General features: G+C 49.8%; 1 protein-coding gene and 1 long non-coding RNA gene across 3 annotated transcripts in view; both read left to right on the plus strand.

Moving 5' to 3' along the window:
• WDR25 (WD repeat domain 25) overlaps positions 1-25417 on the plus strand; it is a 142190-nt gene that overhangs the window by 24606 nt on the left and 92167 nt on the right. The gene's annotated exons all lie outside the window — the stretch shown is intronic.
• The window catches only part of LOC125963626 (uncharacterized), a 40407-nt gene continuing 27589 nt past the window's right edge, over positions 12600-25417 (plus strand). Inside the window, exon 1 of the long non-coding RNA XR_007475832.1 lies at positions 12600-18123. This is a non-coding gene — a long non-coding RNA (uncharacterized LOC125963626). The remainder of the gene's footprint in view (positions 18124-25417) is intronic.

The following is a 25417-nucleotide window of genomic DNA, read 5'->3' on the forward strand; positions in this document are numbered from 1 at the left end:
GAGCTCTGGAACCTCCCTTTATTACACATATGCCACCCTGAACAAGTCTTGACGATTCAGGTGAATTATTATTCTACCCCTCAGAAAGTAAAGGGAAAGCTTTCTCTTTGTAACTTCTTCTTCCCAAGTGCCCTCTGTCAAAAGGTAGTGACATCTGCTCTCCTGACATGTGACAGCCATTATTAGCTTGGTATAATCACACACCATTCCATCTCATGCCCAAAAGCTTTCCATCCATCATGTCAGGAAGGACAGGCTTTATTTAAGACACCCCCCCTGCCTCTGTTATTACTTTTTCCTAAAAAAACAACCTTCTGATTTTACAGGCATGATCTGGGTGAGCAAGTGACTCATTTCTTTGTGCAGCTATTACTGTGGACGGGAACAAGACAGGAGAGCCACGGGGGTGGGGAGAGCCGTGGGCTGGCTGTCGGGGCCGGAGTCCACGTGCGGATCTGCGTCTACCAGCTGAGACCCTGAGAAGTCAGGCCAGCTCTGGCTTTGGTCTCTTATTGGGAAAACAGGAAGGTTCCACGGATCTCCAGGGCCCTTTTAAGTGGTTTTGTGATCTGCAAACTAACTTTAGCTAAATGAGGTAATGAGAGGATTACAGGTGTCACCCCAGCTCTTGCTGCAGAGTCACTGAAATGAGCTTTCCGGATGCTGAATCGGAAGTCGTTAAGCTAGCAGGGAAGTTACTAACACCTTGTGACCACCGTGAAAGAAAATGCCATGGGGATGAAACCGAGGCAGCAGCACCGTGCGGGTCCTTCCCTCTCGGAGGAACTGACGGCTGAGTTTCACTGCCTTTGTGACCTGTCTGGCCGAGCTCAGGGCCTCCATAACACAAGAGCCCAATAAATGGTTGTTGGGGTGAATGAAATTTTTCCTGTAGATCAAATCTCATCTCCCCTATTTGACTGTAAGCTTCCTCAGGAGGAAGAAACCATTTTTACTTATGTCATTAAAAAACTTATTTTTAAGAGTAGAAATACATGAATTTGGTACAAAATTCAAAAGAAATGGGTGAACTGTTTTTAATTTTTTTAGTTTAAATAACTTGGGAAAAAAATAGGCAATTAAAAGAAATCAAAGGAGACAAAGGATGTACAGAGAAAAATGGGTCTCCTCCTCTCTGCCCTCGTGCCTCCCGGTCCCCTGTCCTGAGTCTGGAAGAGCCACTCATCACTCATCTCTGAACCTTGGGGAGCAGTCCGCCCAACCGCAAACTGACTTGGGCTCAGTCGAATTAGAAGGACCTAGCTGCCTTTCCAACCAAAGCACTTATGGCCACATATTGAGAGAGTGAACTGGAGGCAAAAGCCTTCGGAATTATTGGGATCAGTGGGACTCCTGGAAGAAGCTAGCGGACTTGTCCTTTAGCGGCCGGTCTACCTGGGGCCTAGGGAAGGCCCTTGGCCTCTCTCTCCTGTGTCTTGTGAAGTGAGGCTAGTGCCACTCCGCCTGCAGGGCTGCTTTGCACAGTCAGCAAGATGGCAGCCCTGAGTGACGCCCGGAGCTTCGGGCAGCCATGGTAACTCCTGGTTCCTTCCCGGTGCTTAAAATTCAAGATGGAGAATGAATATGCATCGTTTTGAAATGGTAATGTAAAATCATTGTGGAGGTGTGATTCCATTAATAGATTGCTGATTAACTCAACTTTTTAGGAGCCCATTTGTTGCCCAGGGTGAAGCTGGCTGGAATGAAGTGGAATTAGAATGGCCAGCCTACTCTTCTAATTGAAACGTACATAAAGTGCTTGGCCCTCAGACTTCCATCGAGATGATTGCGGCGATCAATATTCCAGTTTGTTTGGCTGGCAGCTTGCAGGGAATAGAATGGATGACGGACCTAGGGAAGCACTGCCAAACGGAGCATTAAGTTAATTCTCGTTGGCCTGGTTTCTGCCTTGCCTGATGAAGTGTCTCGAGGAGAAGGGGCCCACGCTGGTGCAGACTTTACCATGGGCCGCCTCTCGTATCACCAGAACTCAAGGTGAGATGGAATTTTGGTGGGATGATAAGTCCCACTGGCTGAGATGAATTTTGGTGGGATGATAAGTCCCACTGGCTGAGATCCCACCATGTTCCCAGCTCAGTGCTGGCATCACATACATGATCAGTCCTCCCCGAACCTCTGAGCTGTTGATGGTCTGCCCATCCTACAGTCAAGGAGCCCAGGGCTCAGGCCCATCCTACAGTCAAGGAGCCCAGGGCTCAGAGGGCCTAGGAGCTTGCCGCTAGCAGGTGGCGGAGTTGGGACTGGAGTCCGCGACTGTTTACTTCCAAAGCCAGCGTTCTTCCCACCCTCGCATGCTGAGTAAGTCACATATTTGGATTCTCCCAAGGCTTTGAGGCTCCAGCTCAATCAAGACGTGTGGGCCCCGAGTTCAAAGCAAAGAACGGAGAAGGGAAGTCTGAAGTCCTCGTTCTCACATCGATAGAGAGACCTGGAATGACTGGCTTTGGAGGCCGGTTGGACTGCTGAGTACTGATGGAGTGGGCTCGCTGCAGGAGCACAGGGCAAGCGTGTGTCCTGGTCGTCATACACCCAGGAGGGGGTGTGGGACGATTCAGTGACATAATTCAGCAGCAGCTGTTGACTGTTCACCGTGCGCATGGACCTTCATGTGGATAGCCCCCACTTTTTCAGGAGCCACTTTTAGGTGTTCTGTCTTCATTCTGCAGTTGAAGAAATTGAGACTTAAGCTGGTGGTGTCTGTATTTAGTGTGAGGAGCTGGGAATTGAGTGGGAAATGCATGTGTGGCAGCAGGTACCAGGTCCCTCCTGGGCGGCTTGCCCAAGGTCAGGCTGCTACCGGTGGTAGAGCAGGAATCCGTGCCACCCAGCTTCATTAATCCCCACCCCGCCCCATGCACCTCCAGAATTTGTGCCTGTCGTATGTGCACAGCCTGGGTCCCCTGATCGTCTTCATGTCCTTTTGGACTAGGTTCTTTAAGGTCGGGGCCGCGTCTGTGCTTCCCGGGCTCTCTGCCTTGCACAGAGTGGGTGCCGGTTAGGCATTGGTGCCGTGAGTGAATGAATGGCACACCATGGGGACAGAGAAAGGAGGGGCGGGCTCAGGGCAGTTGGGCAGATGTGAAACATGATTTAAAGACTCGGCAGTAGATCTGTAGTTGGGTCCCCTCCTTTCTCCATTCCCTTCTTTTTTCCTCATTGTGACTCAGAATTGCTGTCTGGGCAGGGGGCCACCGAGCAGGACCAAAGGTGGGGATGAGCCCAACTTGTTAGGGAAGCCCCGAGGCGTGCGTTGTGGGGATTCAGCATGGTGGTGGCTGCAGTTTGGGAGTGGAGTGAGTTAAGCGCAGAAGACAAAGTTTGCTGAAGTCCTTTCAGGGGAAGAAGCTCGATGCCGGGCTGAGTCTGCAGTTAACGTCGTGATAGTAACCAAAGAGTTTCTCAGAGATTAGGTATATATATATATATATATATACTGATGTATGTGCAGTGCTCAGACATTTAATTTGCATTGTGTCCTATATTCCTGAAAAGTTGCTTTCACATTCTTATTGATGTGCTCCCATTCTGCGGGGTACTTGTTCTCCTTTGACATGAATAACTCCCCTGATTACTCTCAGGCCCACATACCTCTCACAGTCCGGGGGCAGTGAGGAAAAGCTTTTAATTCTAAGCGCTATTCACCTTCCGAGCTCAGGTGAGATGGGGATTGGAAAGTCAACTTGGCTTCGATCAGCGAGGCTGGCTCCTGGCTGGCTGCTGTGGGCTCCCTCGACTCCTTCTTCAGGGTGCCCTCGTTGGGAGCTGGTGCATTCCCAGGGCAGCTGCTACTGGTGGCTGCTTATTACATGCAAATCAGAGAAACCTGCCAGGCCACCTGTACTCTGGGAGCTCTGGCTATGTCCTTTCTGGAGGCTTTGGAGGCAGCTGTCCCCTGAAGCATAAATGTATTAAGAGAGGGGACCACAGTTTCACACTTTGGTGCCCAAACAGGCTCCGATGCCCAGTATTGCTAGGTTGAGTCTGGGTGCCAGAGATTGGAGCGGGGACAGAGATGTGGCCAGGCCCTCCCCTGAGCACTCATGGTGTCTGGTGAATGTCCAGACAATTATAATAACGTGGGCTGTAGGAAGGACCCTTGGCTGGCGTAAACCGGGTGTCGGGGAGCAACGAGGAAGAGAGCCAGTCCTGATGGGGGCGGGAGGGGACAGGTGAGCTGGGCCTGGGGGTTGGGAGGTGGTTGGGGTGGGAGAGAGACTGCAGGCCGAAGGCCCTTGGGTGCAGAGTACAGATGCCTGCACATCAGAAGGGGAGGAGGGGTCTGGGGTGGGGAACCGTGGTCATGGTAGTGGCCTGTAGTGGGGGGTCGAGGCTTTGTGGGGCATGTGGCTGGGTCTCAAGTGTTTCGTATAAGAAGTGGGAGCCGTGGCGAGTTTGTGTACCGGTGTGTATGCAGTTGGAGGGAAACCCCCCTGGGGAGACCTCTTCTGAGGCTCCTGTGATAATGTAGACCCCAGGATAGAGCAGATGGGGAACGGGTGTAGCAAGCCCGACTTCAGACAGCTTTGCCCACTCCTTTATTGTAGACTCCCGAGATTTAGGTATAAATGTAATCAAAATTTAGGGGCTTAAAAATGCCTGCATTTACTGAAAATCCACTTGTACGTATATTGAGCTCCAGTATTGCCTGGCCCTGTGTGGCGGATGTTAGGGGTGAAGAAACCCGAGGTGCGGGAAGGCCAAGATCTTTCTGGAAGCTTCCACAGAGCCCCTACCCTCTTAGTGCCGGCTCTTTTCCTTCCGGTGCCCCCCCTCCCGCCCCCAGTCTCTAAAGCTGAAGGCGGCTGGGGTTATGAGTGTTTACGCAGGCCTGCACAGGGCTCGGTGACGCAGCAGAGAGCCGCAGAGCGCTGGGTGACTCATCAGACCTTTCCAGACGCCGTGGTATTTTGCTGCTCTGAAGGGACGAAAGCAATTAGCTGTTAACGCTGGCAGATGACGCTGGAAGAGTACAAAAACCTTCCCGGCTGGTCTCTTCTGTGCCTCGGGTGTTTTTGTTTTGTTTTTTTTAAAGCCATGTGAATTATTTTCTTTTTAATAATGTTTGTTTTCTTCCGGTTATTAAAATAATGTATGCTTATTGTATAAAATACATAAATGCATTAAATAGGAAATAAAATGCATGAATTATTTTTCCATTACAGTCCTATTAAGAGCGTTTTGCTTGTGCAAAGGAAACTCGGAGCACTAGACTTATTTTATTGGAGGGTCCTGTCGAGATAACTCAGATGGTTGGTTTGCAAACTGTGCTTTGGGGGCTCTGAGGGCTTCATGGAGATTTTCGGGGGCTGCCACCAAGGAGGGTGAGCTGGGGGGCTCGAGCACCCTCCCCCCTCGCCCCGCATAGTTCTGCATTATCTGTCTCAGGTGGGCTTCCTCACATGGCTGCCTTGGAGCAAATGGCTCCGTGGCTTATATCAGGATGGGGACTCAGTGATCCGGGCCCAGCCTGTCATCTCACAAGTGAGGAGTCTGAGGCCGTGGGGAGATGTGTCTGGCCTAAGGTGACATGGTGGCTTGGGGCTGGTCTCTGTGCTTTCTGACTCTGCATTGCCTTTTAGAATATGCATCAGAAATATTGGCAGACTTGAATGTCGTTATCCCAAGCTATGCCACCGTGCAGAGATCCCCCGCAGGGTGAGCAAGGATCTCTAAAGGGCGTGCTTTGGAGGGAAGGGGAGACCTCAGAGCAGCTGGCCCTCGAAAAGATGAAAAGCAAAAGCTCCATCATGACTGTTAGGCACACAGAGGACGAGAAATTGCTCTGGGTGATCCCTGGTTGTATGAATAATGAGAAGAAATTAAGTAAAGGCCGTGTTTCCTGACACTGATGTATTAGAACACAGAGTAGCTTTCTACAGGAAATTGGAACAGGGATCCCTTTAAATTGAATTTGAAGCTGTGAATAGCAGGCCTACATTGGCCCTGCTTGTCCTAAAGCAAGTTAAGTAAGCAGTTTCCTGGGTAGGAGTTAAGTACTTTAGGGATACAGGTTAATGTTGAGGCCAACATGGCACGAGTTAATAAATTACCTCTCCCGTGTACTGTCTGTGAAGACGCAGAAGAGTAATTTGCTGCCCGCAGAGCCGCGCCAGATTTCTCCTACTTGTTTTATTAGATTTTTGGCCCAATACATTTGTTCCCTCTCGTTGGTTTCGTTGATAATAATTACCCACCCTCCTTCCATCTCCCCATGGATCACTTTCGATTTTAATTGTTTGCAGTAGCTGAAAAAGTTTACCATTCTAGAAAACAAGTGTTTTAAAATAAGAACAGTCGGGGCCAGAGCCCTTCTGAGTTTCCAGAGGGAGATAGTTAAAGCTCTGTTTTAAAAGGGATTCTGAGGATGACAGCCACTGAGATCAGGAAAAAGAGCAGCCCCCATCAACCGTGTGAGGCCAATCCCTGGCCTCAGGGAGCTGCTTCCTGGCGTTTGGAGCTGCTCGAGGGCCTCCCAGGGGAGGATGGAGGCCAGAGCACACGGCCTCCACTATGCTGCTCAGGTGTGGCTCTTGACCCTGCGGGCCCAGGGGAAGACAGCCGTGGGTAATGGCAGCCATACTCACTGAGGGCCTCCGGGGTGCCAGACGCCATGTGGGGCCGCTGTGCCTAGCTCACAGTCTAATAACTTAACTCATTTACAAGGTAATTATAAGTAGCAAAGTGCTCTTTACTGGGAAATAGAGGAAAATGGCCAGTAGGTAGGGGAGAACCCGTGGAAAGACAACATGGAAGCTGAGCTTGGAAGTGTGAGGGAAGGACTCAGGAACGAGAATGGAGGGGGCAGGGCAGGCGGTGGGGCACGGAGGCTGGGGCTGGGGGTTGGTGTGGCAAGAAGGGAGACAGATGCAAGAGCCGGCTCGTCCTCAGGTTCTCCTCAGACGAGGCATTTCCTGTATAGTTGAGTCTGTTGAAGTTTCTCAAATTATAGGACACTCTCTTAATTTTGGACCACAAAGTTTAAGCAGATCTTTTGATATTTTGTCTATCACTTAGTTTGTTCCAGCCCATCTCTCTCTCTCTCTCTCTCTCACACACACACACACACACACACACACACACACACACACATACACACACACACACACTCATACACACAGTCTTGATAAAGCATTTAGCAGTAAATGCATCTGTGAAGGCCATGTTGCTTTGTGCTGGGTTTGGACCCCAACTTCTTAGCTCTGTGATTTTGGGTGAGCAATCGCTTGGTGCCTCAGTTTCCCCATCTGTAAAATAGAGACAGTGGTGCAGAGGGTCTCAGTTTACAACGCTCTTAGTGTCACAGTAACGTCTCCCACCTTTCTCCAGGCCAAAGGAAGCCCCTTAGTGGTCCTGTTTACTAAGGAGTTCGGGCCAAACAGCTTAAGTATTTGTGTCCTAACAGCTCGGCACCTGTTGGACACACACAAGTTCTCCAGTGTCAGGGGCGGGCCGGGCACTGCCACCCACATGTCCTGTTCCACCTTGATTTTCATGTGATACTTGCTTTTTATCACAGAACCTCTGATGAAAACCCAGCTTTGCATAGATATGACCATGGAATATAGAAACGCAGAGTGATCTAACGTTGAAACGGTTAACGACCTCAGCTAGCAGTCTGCATGGTGTCAACAGATAGTACTGCGTTTCCTTTAAAAAGTTAAAATATCTCTTGACACTCACCCTGGTGAGTTTGCTGGTGTGCCTTGGGGTGCCCTGGTGCAGAGTTTGGGAACTGCAGTGATGTTTACCTCTTGTGGTTTTGTGAAGGTTTAAATGAAGTGTTCATTGCAAATGCTCAAGGCAGTGCCCTATACTAGGTGCTTAGTAACCGCTGGGTTCCCTTTTGGACACGCGTAGAATTGTCTCCTTGGAGTGGTGAATACACTGATCTTGAGGATGCCTAGGGATGGCAGTGGAAGGAGACAGTATTTCTGCACTTGTCATAATAGGTGATTCTAAATATGCATGTGTGTAAGTTAATAAATTAAATATAAATATTTGATTATTTCCTCAGTATCTCTACAAGTGTATATGTTCAAGATGGCCTCTCTCCTTTTTGTTTTGTTTTTAATCTTCTCATTGGGAAAATGAGGGAGTTCCCTACAGTTTGCCTTAGGTTTGGGATATTAGCAAAGGGGAGAGTGGTGTGAGTTGAGGTTGGTGACTTAGGCAGGAACCAGATTGTGAGAGGCCTCGAAGGACATGACCGGGCCTTAGGATTTTGTTTTAGTTTTTAATTTTTTTGCTAGGCACTGTTTTATTTATTTATTTATTTTTCCTTTTTTTTTTTCTTTAACTTTTTATTTTATATTGGAGTATAGTTGATTAACAGTGTTGTGATAGTCTTAGGTGTACAGCAAAGTGATTCAGTTATACATATACACGTATCTATTCTTTTTCGATTCTTTTCCCATTTAGGTCATTACATAATATTGAGCAGAGTTCCCTGTGCGGTACAGTAGGTGAGATTTTATTCATAATGAAGTAGAGAGGTTTTACATTTTTAAAAAAGTGAATTAACTTTATTAAGGTGCAATTTACATGTAATGAAAGGCACCCATTTTAAGTGTGCTGTTGGATGAGTTTTGACAGATCTGTACACTTGTGCAGTCATCCACCCCTTCTGCATCATCAAGACACGGAACATTTCCACGACCCAGAAAGTTCCTAGTGTCCTTTATCAGTTACCCTCTTCCTCCTAACCCCAGCCCCAGGCAACCATTGATCTGCCTTGTTATTATAGATTAGTTTTGCCTGTTCTAGAATGTCACGTAAATGGAATTATGCAGCATGTAATCTCTGTGTCCGGCTTCTCGCACTCGGTGTAATGTCTTGGAGGCTGGTCCACATCACCGTGTGCATCAGCAGTGCGTTCCTTTTTATTGCTGAGTAGTACCCATGGCATGAAAATGCCACCATTTGTTTATCTGTTCTTCTGCTGATGGGCATTTGGTCTGTTTCCAATTTGGGGCTATTAGAGTTAGGACTTTTATGAACACCTGTGTGTGGACATTTGTTTTCATGCCTCAAGTAAATATCTAGGAGTGGAACTCCTGGATTGTATGGTCATTGTACGTTCAACTTTGCAGGAAACCACCTATCTTGAGCAGGGGTGCGACCTATTACCTGTGGGCATCTGCTGTGCCGGGCCTGTGCCGACACCAGCTGAGGGAGGAGTGCTTTAGCAGGACACTTTAACACATGCTGGAGGCTTCGAGTTCCTCAGTCTCCCATCACCCAGCGAGTCCCTGGGGAGGCAGAGGACCTCAGGCCTGAAGAGCTAGAGTTGGAGCCATGTTTGGGGCCAGGCTCTTTCCCACAACCTGGGTGACTTGCCCCGAAAGGGCCTGAGCCTCCAGGCTGTGGATCCAGCCGCCCTGGCCCTGGCCCTGCCCCTGCCCTGATGCTACTGTGAGCATCTCCCTCCCACAGGAAGGAGAGCTGTGAGCATTACCTCATCCTGCGGATAGGGGTGCTAGAGACCGAGCCTTGTGCCGGCTGCGTCTGCCTGCGAGGTGGGAGAGCGAGCCTTTACCTCGACGCTGCCTGGTCTGTCTGTGTGACAGACACAGAGCCGCCATCGCATTTTCCGCCCGACTTCTCTGGGGCCGCAGTGACCCTGAGCTGTTCCTGGCCACTGCCATCTACCTTCCACTGTCTCTGTGATGGTGACCTTCTCCCCGCGCTGGGCCCCGACACTTAAACTCCGTGCGTGTACTTTTAGGTTGGCATGAAGGTCATTACTGAATTCCTCACATCCTGCTTCCCTGCCCGTGATTTTGTACATTATGCACACAATGACGGCCCTGCATTCACTTCCCTGCATCTATTAAAAGTGACGACTTTGAGCAAAGTGGTGCCGTAGTCCCAGCCACGTGCGTAAAAGGCAGGATGTGTGACTGGGACACACACCTGGGACAGGCCTAGGGGTCACCGCAGGCCGTACTGAATGGAAGTCTCCCCCCTGCCAGCATCACCCACGATGGCAGAGCGGGCCGGGGAGTGGTCTCCACGCCGCAACTCACATGAATCCCGTCCCCTCTCCTCTGTTTTCTCACGTGGGACCCCGGCCCTGAAATGCCGCGCTCCAGGGAAGCTCTGTTCCCCTCTCCGTGGGGGCTTCGTCTCTCTGGCTTCCTGGTGCCTCTCACGGCCTGCCTCTCACTGCCTGCCCTGTAATGTGATCTCCTTCTCAGGGAGTCTTCAAATGAACAGTTTTTAGAATTGTCAAAAGCTCTGTTGGAAAACAGAAAAGGCTATTTCATGGGAAGATGATGCCCTTTTTAACTATAATTAGGCAATTCACAGAGGTTTCCAGTACAGTCCAGCATCTTGCCTGGTTGAAATTCGGGGAAAATTCTATGGTAATGTCTTTGGGGATGTAATAGTCTTTAACACATTAACAGTTTAATTTCTTCTTGAAGGTTTGGCAGCCTGGTGTTTTCATTTAGCAAGCCGAGGTAGAGTTTTACAGTCATCCACATTAATATAATGATTATAATTGTGAGCAAGTCATTTCAGACACTGACATCAGGAGCTGTTCTTATAGCGGGAGGAGATCTCAGGTAAGAAGGTGGAGCCTCACGTCTAATCTCCCACGAGAAGCATGATACGGCAAACACAGGCGGTTCACGTCTCTGGACTAGACTTCATATTTCGGGCCGGGGATGTAAAGGCTCAGAAATTCTTTCTGCACTCAGTCCTCAGAGAACACGCGTATTTGAAGTTAATGGGAAACTTTCTTTCCTGAAGAGTTTCAAGTACATGAGCCCATGCTCTGAAATTCCTTCTGGACTCTTTGTATCAGGTTGCCCCGTGCCCTGGGGTTGTGTGAGGATGCACCTGGGAGGGGGCAGCACCCACCGAGTCCCACGAGAGCTTCCCTCACCAGGCTGTGTTGCCCAGACCTCTGAGGGCCCCTGGCAGCCTGGAGCTGCCATCTTCTGGGCAAGGAGGCTGTTACTCCCCACCCCCCGGCCCCCTGCACCTCTCCCCTCTGCACGCATCAGGCCCTGGCCGCTCCCTGTCCTCTCAGCTCCTTTTGCTGGCTGGGCCGTCCCTGCCCACAGCGAGTAACCTGGGTTTTGTGTTTCACCTTTCCCTTGTGAACAGATTTTTTACAGTTCTGTAGGTATTATTCATATATCATTTTGGATCCTGTTTCTGAAGCTTAATGTCTCTCCCTCTTTTTATAGCCTTCCAAGTAGATGTCTTCTTTCATGTGGTTGCACCACAACTTACTAAATCGTGTCCCTATTGCTGAACATTGAGGTTTGTTCCAGCAGGTTTTTTATTGTTGTTTTATAGGCAAGGCTGCGGTGATCATCTTTATGTACATAATGTTTAGCTTCTGTGTAGTTATTTTCTTGGGCTTGGTTCCTAGGGCTGGAATTACTAGCCAAGACTCGGATCAACTTAAAGAAAAACATAAAAATTTTCTTATCATGGTAACAGCATTTGGAAAATAGGAAAAGGGAGAAAAGGGAGAATAAAGATGGCCAGTTGTCCCCTCACTTGGAGTTTGCACCCTGTCGACGAGGAGTGCCCTAGGCTGCACATAACAGGAAACGCCCCCCCTGCCCCCCCAGGGCAGCTCAACGAGGTGGAGGCGCGTGGCTCAGGGGACAGGATGCTCGAGGGGGCCCGTGGCTGGCTCCTGGGTACCGCTGAGCCGTTAGAGGTGCTGCCTGTTCTCTTCCACCCCCCGTCCTCAGTGGCTTGGCCGTGGTCCACAGCCCGCTTCCTCGTCCTCTGCTCAGCCTTCCCCATGCAGCAGCTTCCTCCTTGCCTGGCTGCAGCCTTCCCCATCCCTTCCTCTGGATGAGTCTTTGATTTCTGTCCGCTTCTGCTCCTCAGACAGACCGTCTCCGTCTCCTGCATTTGGGCTGTTATTATAATGAGATATTTGCTGCTATTTTCTGTACCTTCTGCATTTGCAGCTGCCTGTGTTTGTGACATACCGTTTGGCCAAAGCTGCAATCTTAACAGTGTCCAGGCAGAGAAGGGGGAGCCGTGCGCCTCAGGCCGAGGAAGGGGCTCGTCTTTCTCTTTAGTGGAGCTGTCTTTCATCCTGCGTTTTGAGGCCTGCCGAGTCCCTTGGGTTAATTAGCGCATCTCCTTTGCTCTCTGCTTGGCTCCCATGCACCAGGGGAGGGAATGCACTCTTCCTGCGGCCTGTTGGTTTCTCTGGTCGACCTGGCAAAGGGAAGTCCGTCAAGCACCCACCGCGTGCAGTGGCGATCTCGAGCACAGTCCTTGCCTCAGAGAACTCCCAGGAGAGTGGAGGAATCAGCCAGAAATGCCATCACCAGCCTATCATCGTATAAGCCAAGCTGAGCGGCACAGAAATGAGCAGTTAGTGACCTGCTCTAATCCTACAGAAAATAAAAGATAATAAAAGGCTCCCATGGACCCCCACCGGATTTAACTGTTACTAACGTTTTGCCGTGTTTGTGTTGGGTCCCTCTTTTTTTGTAAGGAGTAGAATATTACTGATATAGCCAAAGCCCTGCCTCCCTCCCTGGCAATGGCCGCTCTCCTGAGTTTGGTGGATCTGCTTTTGAACTTTACTACATAAACAGCATGTAATATCGGCTTTGTACTTTAAAGATTTATGGAAATATTGCCATGCGCTATATCCTTTTGTAATTCGTAAAACATTAAACTTATGTTTTTGCAGCTTTTCCATACACACAAACACACACTCGCATCTGTTTTTCTGGATTATTCATTTTTAACTGCTGTGTACTATTCCACAGGATGGACTAAACTATAGTTTGTTTATTCATTCTGCTACTCATGGAAGGTTGTTTTTTGCTTTTTAGCTCTTGCAAACAATATTTCAGTGAACGTGTTCCAGTCATCCACTGCTGTATAATAAAGCGCCTCCAAATTTAGTAACTTAAAACAGTAATGTTTCTTTTGCTTGTGAATCTGCAATTTGGGCCGGGCTTCGTGGGGAGAGCTCATCTCTGCTCTGCTTGGCGTCACGTGGGGTGGAGTCATCTGAAGGCTGTGCGCTCACATGGCCGAGGGTGACTCTGGCTGCTAGCCAGGTCCTTGACTATGCTGCTGCCTGGAGTGCTGTGGCCTGGGCTTCCTCACAACATGGCGTCTGGTTCTGTGCGCGAAAGAGCCAGGCCGTAACGGGACTGCTTTTATGATGTTGGCTCAGAAGTCGGGAAGCGTCCTGTTTGCTGCATTCTGTTCGCTGGAAGCCGGTCACCAAGGCTGACTCCCATTAAGGCTGAGGGGGATCCGGCTCCATCTTAACGGGACAAACGTCACAGCTTTTAGAGCTGCTTTAAAACCGACAGCCTTAGCTCTGCTTCCTGTACACACCTGGGAGAGGCTCTTGGACCCCTCTGGGTGGGCTGACAGGCCTTGGCGTGTTGCCGCTTTGGCCCACCCTGATGTTGCCAGATTGCTGTCCTGGGTGTTTGTTCTCCTGACGCCACCACAGCACTCGAGAGTTCCATTACTTCACACCCTCTCCAGCCCTTGCTGTTAGGGATTTTGAGTTTTGCCCCTCTGGTGGGTGTGAAACAGGATCTCGTTGTTTTAATTTGTCTGTCCACCAGTGAGGCCAAGCGCCACACTGCCTCCTGCGATGGTGTTGTGTTCCCTTTCCCAGCTGGTTGCCCTAAAGAAGACAGAAACGTCAAAGGGCTATTTTTTTGGCTTATGATGTCAATTTTTCAAAAGAGAAGTGGTGAGTATCCCACAGAGTTTATTGAAAACTATTATAAAGACCTTGGAGTTATTATTGGTGTGACTCACTTATGAAAAAAATATGATCTCAGTAACTGCAGGCTGAATTTGTAATGTGATAGATTTTCATTTAATCTCTCACCTCTCTATAATTTGCCCAATTTAAAAATGCCCTGAAGCTTGCTTTCTCCTTGTCTGGGAGTCCTGTTCTTGCTGTGTGTTATCACAATAATAGTAATAAGAAATGATGCCGATATGAGTCTGTCTTCAAGCCTTGCTGCCTCCTTGGTCATTTAATTACTTCTGGTACCGATTCCCCCACCCTGGTCTCCTGCTAGAACAGCGTGTACGTGAAGCTTCTGGGCAGAAGGCCATCCAGGACTGGTAGCCATCGGGGTTGGCAGGCCCCAGGTTGGGAGGCTCACCGTGACCCCCAGGCTGGGTTGGGGTCCTCCCTGGGCCGCCTGGCACCCCACTACTCAAACACACCTTGCTTAATGACGCTGTGAGGTCCAGAGGGCAGTCTATCGCCTTCAGAAAGCCTGGCACCTGGGAGCGTTCAGGAAATGCTCACTGAACCAAATAATTCAAAACGCTCGATTATTGTAATGATCAGTCTGACCTACTGGCTTCTCTCCCAAACATCTGGAAAATAGCCACATCTGATCACGAGTTTTAAAATGAATCCCTAGGCCTTCCTTGAAAAGCGAACTTTGGGCTACTTTTAAATTTAATCAGGTTCCGTCTGAACACTCTCTCCGCGGCTTGCTGGAGAACATTATCTTCTCCGTCGCCCTCCTAAGGGGCGCTGGGCTTCTTATCTGTGCTTAGAGCCGGAGCCTCTCTGCCGGAAATGAGGCCTCGTCTGTGTGCTGAGAGCTGGCTCAGATCCTCTGCAGACGCTCTGGAAGCAGCCTCTGCCTCCAAACCAGGGCCCCCGGTGAACCGTGCATGCCACTGCCTGAAGCTTCTAGGTCGGGTGCCTGCAGTGTCCTCATGCCATCGCTGCTGCCTTGCTGTCCAGACCTTGCAGCGGGGGCACAGGTCACTGCAGGAAGCTCAGGGGAGCTTCTGTCCTGGCCAGGCTCCATGCTGGTCCTGGGGAGCTGGTGATGGGTGTTGCTTCACAGAACAGGGCAGCCAGCCAGGACTGCCAACGCTGGTCTCACGGGGCTTGCCCTGTACCAACCAGAGTGGGTGTAAATGAAGAGTTCATTATCTGTATTTTTCAGGGGAGGAAGGCTTTGTGGTGGTTCGTTCGCTCCTACGTGGAGCCGCTGGGTCCTATGTGGGTTCTACCTGGGCAAGGCCTCCTAGGCTGGGGGCTGGGTGCCCGCAGCTCAGGCACTCCCAAGACCATCCCACTTCCGGGGAGCCAAGTTGCAGAGCCTGTGGAGTTTTCACACCACATTCCAGGGGCCAGCAAAAGTCTAACAAGGGCAGGGCATTAGCTCCATTTTTGTGACAAGTTTGTTCACGGCCTAACAGTTTGTATCCCGTGTAAGCAAATACAATACCTGCTGTCTTAATTAAACTCAGACCTCATTTGCATAAGGAGAGTGAGCAGGACATATCCTTTGCTGTTGGGGACCTACCCACTGACCCCAGGGCTTCCTTATCTGATGACCCAGGTGTGACCTGACTATGCTTTGCCAAGGGGCCCCAACCTCCTGTGGGTCTTGAAGGCGAGGACCCTCGCCGTTGCTTGGCATTTGGGCCGGAGCATCCTGGGCCCAGGGGTCTGGGGCCTGCGTTCTGGGACAGCCCTTCCCAGCTTGGGTCTTGGTTTCCTAGTCTGTGAGATTCGTGGGTTGGGCTGATTTGGGGCTCCACCCAACAGCAGCTGATGCTGTCATCACCTAGAGGGCACCCGCGATGGACCAGCCTCTGCCAGGTACCTTGCAGTCACGCAGGGCAAGAGTTTAATCATTCATCGCCCTGGTAGGGATACGTAGGTCCAACAAGGTGATACCTTGCCCGGCACACCCGCCCCTCCTGCCTGCCCCTCACAGCGAATGATCCCACCTCCTGCTTGGTTGTTGGGTGAAGATACAGATGTTGCCGTGGGGTGCACAGCTAATAATTAGGGAGACCAGGATTTGGACCCGCATCTGTTAGATTCCAAAACTTCGAGGTGTGATGGGGAATGATATCCAGGCCAAAGCCCGCCTTGTGTATTTCGAAGGAAGCGTCCCTGGCAGCCTGACTCGCCTCTGTGTGAAACCCATTAGGCAGTGCCGTCCCATGCTGACGACGGTGGGATCCGTCCCGTGTCGACGCACACTCGGCAGGCTGTTATGAAGGCCTTGGCAAGTTTTTGTTTTAAAAGAGTTCTCGAAAATGACAGGCGTCATTTGGGGGGTCTTTGTTAATCTAACAGTGTTTCCTGGCTGAAATGTGTGGACTGTTTACCAAAGTTCTTGCACGTAATGAGCTCAGGGCAGAATTAAAACAATTCTGGCTTGTTTCAGGCCCGTTGTGCAGCCGGAGAAGCCATCTGGGGGAAGGAGCCCTCAACACGAGCCCAGGGCTATCCGGGTGGTGCCAGGGTTAGACCTTGAGGCTGCCGAAGGCCCCGTGCTAACATTTTCACCCCCAAGTGGATTTGCATCAGCACAAAGCAGTGCCCGGTTATTCTCCGCACGGTGTCACTGCACATATGCATTCCACGGCTTCGCATGGCGTAGTTTAAAAAATTAATAGACGAGCCTTTATTTCTCTCTCTGTGAGCCAATGCTTAGAATTAATTTTTTCTGGCCCACTAACTCCTGTGGTTAAAAGTACAAATTAAGCTTTCTGGGAGAATCCATCACAAAATTATTGAAAAGTCAGTGTGGAGAAGATAATGGGCCCTGTATTGGGTTATGTCTATAGGGTTATTGTTTTCTGCAATTACACTTTTCTTTGTTTTTCTTCTTTTGTGCTTTGGGAAATCAACCCGAGAATGGTCTTCCAACTCGGAAGAGTTATGGGCTATTTTTCCCGAATGGGATTGCCCTTCCCGAGAACAGTGGGCATCTATTTGACAACAGGTTATAAATTTGTGCTCCAAGTTCTCTGAAGAAAGCATGAATCTTAGACAATGGTGCTGTGGCGCGATATTTCAGGCGGGCGTGTAGAGGTGTCAGAAGTCAATAAAGTCCTCAGGCTCCAGCGTGTACCCAGGCAGCATCTGTCAAGCATTCTGTGTGGACTTTGCGCGGGATTAGAAGGTGGATTACAGCGAGTTCTCCAGCGTTTCTTGCCCTGCAACTTCCCTGTGCCCCAAAGCCCATCCTAGAGCGTGATCCGCTCGAGCCCCAGCCCTCTGGGGGAGTGTGCCCGAGCCACGCCATCTGTCGGCCACGCTCACAGCATCTTTCCAGTTACTAGACCCTGCTGGGTGCCAGGCGTGGGGCCGGGCAGTAGAGCACACAGAACGCAGGTGTGCCCTGCCCCGGAGAGCAGCTCCCCTGCCAGGTGGGCCCTGTGCCTGTTTCCCGCTCGTTTCTCTAGTGGCAGCTACTGAAGTTGCAGGCAGAGGGGCTCAGAGGTCCTTGATCACTCCGAGTCTTGCTTCAAACCATCCAGAGGTGCCCCTCCATCTCCAGAAGAGAGTCCCGATTCCCCCGTGCGCCTCTGAGGCCTTCTGGGGCCTTCCTCTTCCCTTCTGCGGTTTCATCCGAGTAATTCCAGCAGGACCTTTTCCCAGGGTCCACCCCCCCCCCACTGGGTTGGGTGCCCCTCCCAGCGTGTCCCCACTGCCCCTAATCTCTCCCCTCACCACACTTGTCTGTCACCTCTTGGAATGTGTCCCTTTGGTTGACATGGGGGCAGGGCTGCTGGGTCTTTCTCATGGCTGTGTCCCCAGCATGATCATGGTGCTCTGTCAGTGTTTGTGGAGTGACACACGGTGCCCTGCGGGATGGGGCCGGCTCCGTGGGCTGAGCGTGACGGCCCAGCAGCTGCCAGCATGTTAGCGGAGGTCTCAGGGAAGGAGCTGGAGGTGGCGTGTAGGTGAAGGATGTGTGCTGGGGTCCCAGTCATCACTTTCTTTATTAAACTGGGCCTATCACTTGACATCCTTCGCCACTGAGGGAAAAATAGCCTGTTTCAAAGTACAAGTTCAGGGGTGTCTGGGCTGCTGCCGCTGGGAGAAAAATGACTCCTGGCGAGAGTGCTGGGGTGGGCGGGGCTGCCGTTAGGCTGCATTGACGGGCTTCCTTCCTGCTGCCCGCTCCGCTGTACCCACAAGGACACTGGGGCCAGAGGGCAGGGGGAGGAGCTGGGGCCCTGGCTGCCTGACTCCTGGTGCAGGGCTCCTTCCTGCTGTTTTTCCAGGCAGCGGAAGGGCCGAGCAGGCAAGAAGGCAGGCCTGTGCGCTGGAGTGGGCATCTTTGCCCCAACGGCCAGGTGGGTGCTTCTGGTGACTCTGCTGATGCCCCGCCTGGGGTGGGAGGCTCCTCCTTCACCGTTCCCAGCCTGGTTCCCCTGGGGAGCGCCCACCAAGGCCACTTTTCCCTCCCGGGGAAACACCTGTTGTGTGCGCCCATCGCGAGATTTGAGGCTGTGCTGTGGGTTCCCAGACGCCGGCTAGAGGCAGGCGGCGTCCCCTCTGCCCCTGGACGGTGAGGGTGGCCTGGGGCCCACGGGTAGAGGGCCGGGACGACTGGGCTCTGGTGTGGGTGGGCTGGTCAGCGTGGAGTGCGCGCTGGTGGGTGTGCGGAGCCACTGTCCCGGCCCCTCTGGGCTCCGTCCCCTCGTCTGCGGAGGGCTGGCCCCTGAGCTCTGTGCCTGTCGAGGGGAGCAGACCCCTCCGTGTGGTTCCTCCCGGTGCCGTGCCCTGCCTGCAGCTGCCCCTGAGCGGAGCCCTCTCACTTCTCTTTAATCAAGTGGATGCACATGTGTTTTGTTTTTTTAATCTATAATACGTTTTTCAAAAGTACCGCACCTTAGTTTTTATTCTACTTTGAATGTAAGTTTAATTTCAATGCACATTTATATTTAAAACCTCATATGTATTAATTTCAGGATACTGGTTTGCTTTTCTTCTCACCTTCACGAAGCAGTATTATTGAGCGTTCTCCTGCCTCTCTGGCACCCGCGTCATCACGATCCCCCAGGCCACTCTGAGACATCTGATAGAGTTTTCCAGAGCGTGGCAGCTTCGCCTCCACCTAAGTCATTTCAGGTCCTGCACTTACTGAATCAGTGAACGGTGCTGTCACTGGGAGCTTCCTACCGGGCCGCAGGTGCTCATTTGTAAAACTTTTGGACATTTTGTTTTTCTCTTTGGCACTTTGTGGACGTGGTCCACCCACCTTCTAGAACTCTGACCTTCAGCTTGTCACCACTCCCCCTGTCCTTGGGGACCAGGGAGGTATGGGGGCAGGGTAGCACAGCAGAGGGAAAGGGGGCCTTGCATACTCCCACCGCTTGGGGCTCACAGGAGACCTACCTACTAGCAGGTGAGCAGGGCCCAGAGTGAAAGGAAAGAGATGGAGCCATCCCCTCAGGGTTCAGGGGCTCGAGTGGTACAGGATACAAGCCTGTCCTCTTGTAGGACAATCCACTGTTTATCTGCAAGATGCCTTTTTTTTTTTTTTTTTTTTTGCGGTACACGGGCCTCTCACTGTTGTGGCCTCTCCCGTTGCAGAGCACAGGCTCCGGACATGCAGGCCCAGCGGCCTTGGCTTACGGGCCCAGCCGCTCCGTGGCACGTGGGATCTTCCCGGACCCGGGCACGAACCCGCGTCCCCTGCATCGGCAGGTGGACTCTCAACCACTGCGCCACCAGGGAAGCCCTGCAAGATGCCTTTTATAAACAAGGTCCCAGTGGCTTGTGGGGAGGCCTAGGCAGTCCTACACATACAGCTTCTAAGAGCCTCAGAAAATCAAAGATTCAACCCAGTGATGTATGTGAAATGCCATGTCTTAGTCTGCCCGGGCTGCCATGACAAAATACCACAGACTGGGTGGCTTACACAACAGAAATTTATTTTCTCACAGTTCTGGAGACTAGAAATCCAAGATCAAGGTGCAAAGGGTTGGTATCTGGGGAGGGCTCTCCTCTTAGGCTGCAGACGGCCACCTTCTTGCTGTATGCTCACGTGGCCTTTTCTCCTGCATGGAGAGAGAGTGAGCAAGCTCTCTGGTGTCTCTTACGAGGACACTAATGCTGTCAGATCAGAGCCCCACTCTTATGACCCCATTTTATCTTATTTACTTCCTTAGAGGCACTGTCTCCAAATACAGCCACGCTGGGGGTTTTAGGCTTCAACTAATGAATTTTGGGGGGACACAATTCAGTCTGTAATATGTTTAGCACATTGCCTGACACATGGTGGGTGCCGCTCAGTGAACATTTGTTGCACTTGAATCTGAAACGTCTTAGGTAAGATGGAATTTGCCCCAAAGGCTCTAGCCAAATCCTGAAGATCAAGAGGCCCTGGGGAGTGGTGTGTCTTCCTAGGAAGGCACATCCTGAACCTGTGCCCTTTAATCTGAGCCATCTCCACATGCCTTGGTCTCTGACTTCCTGACCCTCCTGGGGAAGTGGAAGAGTTGCAAGGTTTGACCAAGGTGAGGGGATGATACTAATGGGGCCATATACTGTGAAGCCCAAATTCTTAGTCTGTTTGTTAATCATAATACCTTATTTCTGAGGAATTAGCTCCAGGAAAGCCAGGAGTTTGACTGTTTCATGACCAGCATGTTAAACAGTGCCCCGCAAAAAGTAGGTGCCCCCTGAATGGACGTTGAATGGGTGTTGACTTAATCAAAAGAGTTGCAGGGTCCTTGTGGACTGCTTAATGCTTCCTGTACTGGCAACTTCGGACGAGGCTGGCAGGGCTGCTGTCCCCGCTGGTAGGTGAGGACACAGAGGCGCAGAGGGGACCGGGGACGGTGTAGGTGATCCAGTAAGGAAGCCTGGGCCTGCTGGACTCAAGGGGGCGACGTGGGGCAGGTCCCAGGACGACCGGGCTGGGCAGGCCTGCACGGGAGGGGCTTGCTCTTCGGCTCCCCCCCCCGGCGGCCTGTGCCTTTCTGGCAGGTGGGGAGGGCCCCGGGAGGTGCCCACTCTGAGGTGCTCCAGTCCTCAGCCTGCAGGGACAAACCGCTGGAGAAAGCCTCCCTCCTGGCCTGCCTCGGGTCTCCATGGCCAGCTCGAGGCAGGGGTTTCCTGAGTGAGTGAGTGAGTCAATGCAAGGACACGTTAACCACCCCCGCAGGTTTAAATGGAGGCCATTTCTGCTCAGCTGGTTAACCTGTCACTCCCTTTGGCCCCTGACATTCATTCTGAGCTGCATTCTTCTTTTATTGGTGTGGCTAATTAATGCATGACATTAAAATATTGACATGGATTGATTCGGGTATCTGAACCCTTGGAGCCTCAGTTAATAAAACAACTTTTGATAAGACTCGTGGTTTTAAAACGTTTAGACTTAATTATCTTTTCTAAAGGATTTTTCTAGACTCATGTGACTGCCTGGCAAGGTACTTCAATTCCCTCGTTAACTGAAAGAAATTGGTTTTTCATTTGGTTTTGCTTAATACAAATTAAAAGTCATATACATTTGATGCAAATAGTTAAAGGATTATTTATTAAAGTCTCCCTCTTTATGTATTGGGGGAAAAATCCGTCAGAACTGAACTAACTTTGAGCATGATGTGAGCAGAATCTGACAGCTGGAGAGCTGTTTGGCCTGGCGAAGGCTCATTTCTGTCTAGAACTCCCTTTTCAATTCTTCCTCCGGGATGACTGCATTTCTTCTTTGAGTTTCTCCTGTGCAGTAGATGTGTTAGCCCACGTGCATCTCACTTTCAGCGTCAGCAAGTTGTGAATTAAGACAGTGCTTGAAATGGGAGAGCTGAGGAGAATTCAGGTGTTTTATTCTCATCTCACTCAGGTTAGGAAGCCTGCCAGAGGTAGCAATTTCAAAAGAAAGAAAAAAAGAGAGGAAATGAAAAGGAAAGTATCTTCAGAAACACTAACTGTAAGAGGATATAATAAGTCAATGGATATTACCCCACTTGTAAGAGTCAACTCCTCTCATTAATTATTTTCAGAAAGCTCACTGTCACAATGCCAAAATCTCCCAAAAGCATAGCCTAACAAAAGACCTTGCAAATAACTCCATCAAATTTACCAGCCTTCAAAAGAAATCTTTTCTCCTTTCTTCTTCTTTTTTAAGGTTTTGACATAATTTCAGCCTTACAGAAAAGTTTTGAGAGTAGTGCAAAGAATTTCCAGACACCCTTTACCCAGATTCCACTAATGTTAATACCATTTTATCCTCTCTCTTTCTCTCTCTCTTGATATATAGATGTACGTGTATATACATTCGTACATACATACTTAGGTACATTTTTTTTTCTGAACCACTTAAGAGTAAGTTGCAGACTGATGGCCCTTTACCTCTAAATACTTCAATGTGTATTTCTTAAAAACAATAAATTCTCTTTCATAACCACAGTGCATTTATCAAAATCAGGAAAATAACATTGAAACAACATTATTATCTAATCTCCTGTGTATACCTTACTGAGATTTTTTTTCAACAATGTCCTAATAATGTCCTTTATAGTGAAAGAAAACTCAAGATCATGTGTTACCTTCATTGTCATGTCTCTTTAGTCTCCTTTAGTTTACAGCCATTCCTGTATTGCATGACATTCACATATTTGGAGGGTACAAGCCAGTTATTTTGTAGACTATACTTCATTTTGGGTTTGTCTGGTGCTTCCTCATGGTTAGATTCAGGTTGTAGACTTTTTGGCAGGAATGTCCTAGGGGTGATGCTGTGTCCTTCTCGGTGCCTTGTGTCAGGAGGCACATGCTGTCAGTTAGTCCTATTGTTGGAGTTACTGGCTTTGTTTGGTTAGTGTGATGTCTGCCAGGTGATGTCTTTCCAGTATAGTTACTGTTTTGCCTTTTTTTTTTTTTTTTTTTGCGGAACGTGGGCCTCTCACTGTTGTGGCCTCTCCCGTTGCGGAGCACAGGCTCTGGACGCGCAGGTTCAGCGGCCATGGCTCACCGGCCCAGCCGCTCCACGGCATGTGGGATCCTCCTGGACTGGGGCACGAACCCGTGTCCCCTGCATCGTCAGGCGGACTCTCAACCACTGCGCCACCAGGGAAGCCCTGTTTTGCCTTTTGTAACTCAAAAGTATCATGTAGGGAGAAACTTTGAGACTAAATAGCCTGTTATCCCTCAAACTTTATCCACTAGTTTTAGCATACACTGATGATTCTTGCTGTATCAGTTCCTATGATGATGGTTGGAAAATGGTGATTTCTGACTCTATCATTTCTTCCTACTATAAAGAGACCCCCCGCTCCCCATAAGTTTATTTATTTTATAAGAGTGTGGGTTCATGGACTCTTTGTCTAATAAATTCTAATTTTTTTTTAAAATAGAATTGCTGGGATTCTTTCTCCTGTGGGTTTTTTTTTTTAAATTATTTATTTTTGGCTGTGTTGGGTCTTCATTGCTGCGCGCAGGCTTTCTCTAGCGGTGGCGAGTGGGGGCTACTCTTCGTTGCGGTGCGTGGGCTTCTCATTGCGGTGGCTTCTCTTGTTGCGGAGCATGGGCTCTAGGTGTGCAGGCTTCAGTATTTGTGGCACATGGGCTCAGTAGTTGTAGCGCACGGGCTTAGTTGCTCCGCGACATGTGGGATCTTCCCGGACCAGGGCTCGAACCCGTGTCCTCTGCGTTGGCAGGTGGATTCTTAACCACTGCGCCACCAGGGAAGCCCTCTAATCTGTTTTTATCATTGGACCAGTGGAAGCTCCTTCAAGCTGGCTCCTGTGTCCATTTGTCTCCATCATTCCGTGAACACCCACTTACTATCTGGCACGGCAAAATAATCCGGGCTCATCTTGTTCTGTCCCTGTCCCATCTCCAAGGAGCTATCTCCAAGGAGCTCTAAGGAGCTCTGCCTTCTTTTAGTGGAGAAAGGCATTTAGAAACCAAGATTTGGGTTTTAAGTGTGCTCACCACTGCTGGGGTGTCAGTGCATCTCAGAAGACAGATCAGTAGATGTACACGTGCACATACCCATATATACCTCTATCTAGTTCTTTCCATTAAACCCACGAGTTCATGTGGGTTTCTCTGAATCCTACCCGGTATTGTGGGGTTCATTTCGCCCTTTTCCATTTCCATATTTGTGACTTCCTTCTCTAGTAATGTGAAACTTAGCTCCCATTTTCACAACATATTTATATACTTGCTCAATTCTAGAATGTCAAAAAGCCATTTCAGAATTGTTAACCTCTGTAAAAAAGCCTACTAATTAGAATTCATTATTAAGAGTTCTTTTATGCCTTTAGCCTGAGGGTATATAGTCCAAATGTATTCAGATGTTCCTTGGGCTAAGTTCTTTTTCTCTTTCCCTTTCAGTGTGATTTTGTCGTTTGTTTGAAATACCATTTGGTGCATTTGTTTTTCTTTGTGTTCTATTTTTTCCTTTTCCCTCCCTTCCTTCCTGCCTCCCTCCCTTCCCCCTTTCCTTCCTTCCTTCCATCTTCCATGTGAACCACTCACATATATATGCAAGTCAAATCTATAAAAAAAGTTCTATTTAGAGAGGTATCCCCCATCCCCACACCATTTTCTCTATCCCATCTGCCCACTTCCCAGCCCTGCCCTGTAGGTAACCAATCTCATTAGTCTTTGGCTTTTCCTTCTATGTTTCTTTTTGCTCAAATGGGTAGTTTCTTTTTTCTTTTTTTCTTTCTTTTTTTTTTTTTGATGTGGACCATTTTTAAAGTCTTTATTGAATTTGTTGCAGTATTGTTTCTGTTTTGGTTTTTTGGCCCCGAGGCATGTGGGATCTTAGCTCCCCAACCAGGGATAGAACCCGCACCCCCTGCACTGGAAGGTGAAGTCTTAACCACTGGACCACCAGGGAAGTTTCTTTCTTCTCCTTTTTTTTTTTTTTTGTGACTGTGCCATGAGGCTTGTGGGATCTTAGCTCCCCGACCAGGGATTAAACCGGAGCCCCCGGCAGTGAGAGTGTGGAGTCCCAACCACTGAACCGGCAGGGAAGTCCCTCTCCTTCTTTCTTCATGAAAACATATTAGCATATTATAGATCCTCTTTCACATTTTGCTTTTTTTTTTCCCCTCCCACTTAACAATGTGTCCAATCAGGCCACACCAGTCCCTAGAGCTCCCCTGGTAGCTTTGTCACAGCTGCAGAGTATTCCATTGCATTCTCCTTCCTTTTGGCTATCATTTGGGTACATGAGAATGAACTATACTGCGTGTATCTAGGTGCTGGTAATAGTACAGTCCTTCCTGGATGTCACCTCGTTTCCACCTGATGGTGGAAGAGTGGCAGTGTGCTTGGAGGAGGAAACTGAGGCTAAGAGTAGTAGCATTGACCCCATGTTATGCACACTGAGCTGGATCCTGGGGTTTGAGGTCCGTCTGTGTGGTGCTGAAGATCGAGCTCATGCACGACGGCTACATTACACGCCCTAGTGGCCCATCCTCTGTCAGGAGACGGGGATCAAACGGAGGGTGCTCCTAAAAGCAAGGCTCACATCCCTGGGTGCCATGATCCTGGGGGAGGGAGGGTAACCCAGGAGAAATTGTTGTGCATTCCATTTAGAGCTACTTTTCATATCATCATTCTGAAATTTCTGTTTGTGTGTGTACGTGTTTTATTTTTTTATTTTTTATTTTTTATTTTTTTGCG

This window comes from Orcinus orca, chromosome 2, assembly GCF_937001465.1.
Source record: "Orcinus orca chromosome 2, mOrcOrc1.1, whole genome shotgun sequence".
Taxonomy (NCBI): Eukaryota; Metazoa; Chordata; class Mammalia; order Artiodactyla; family Delphinidae; genus Orcinus; species Orcinus orca.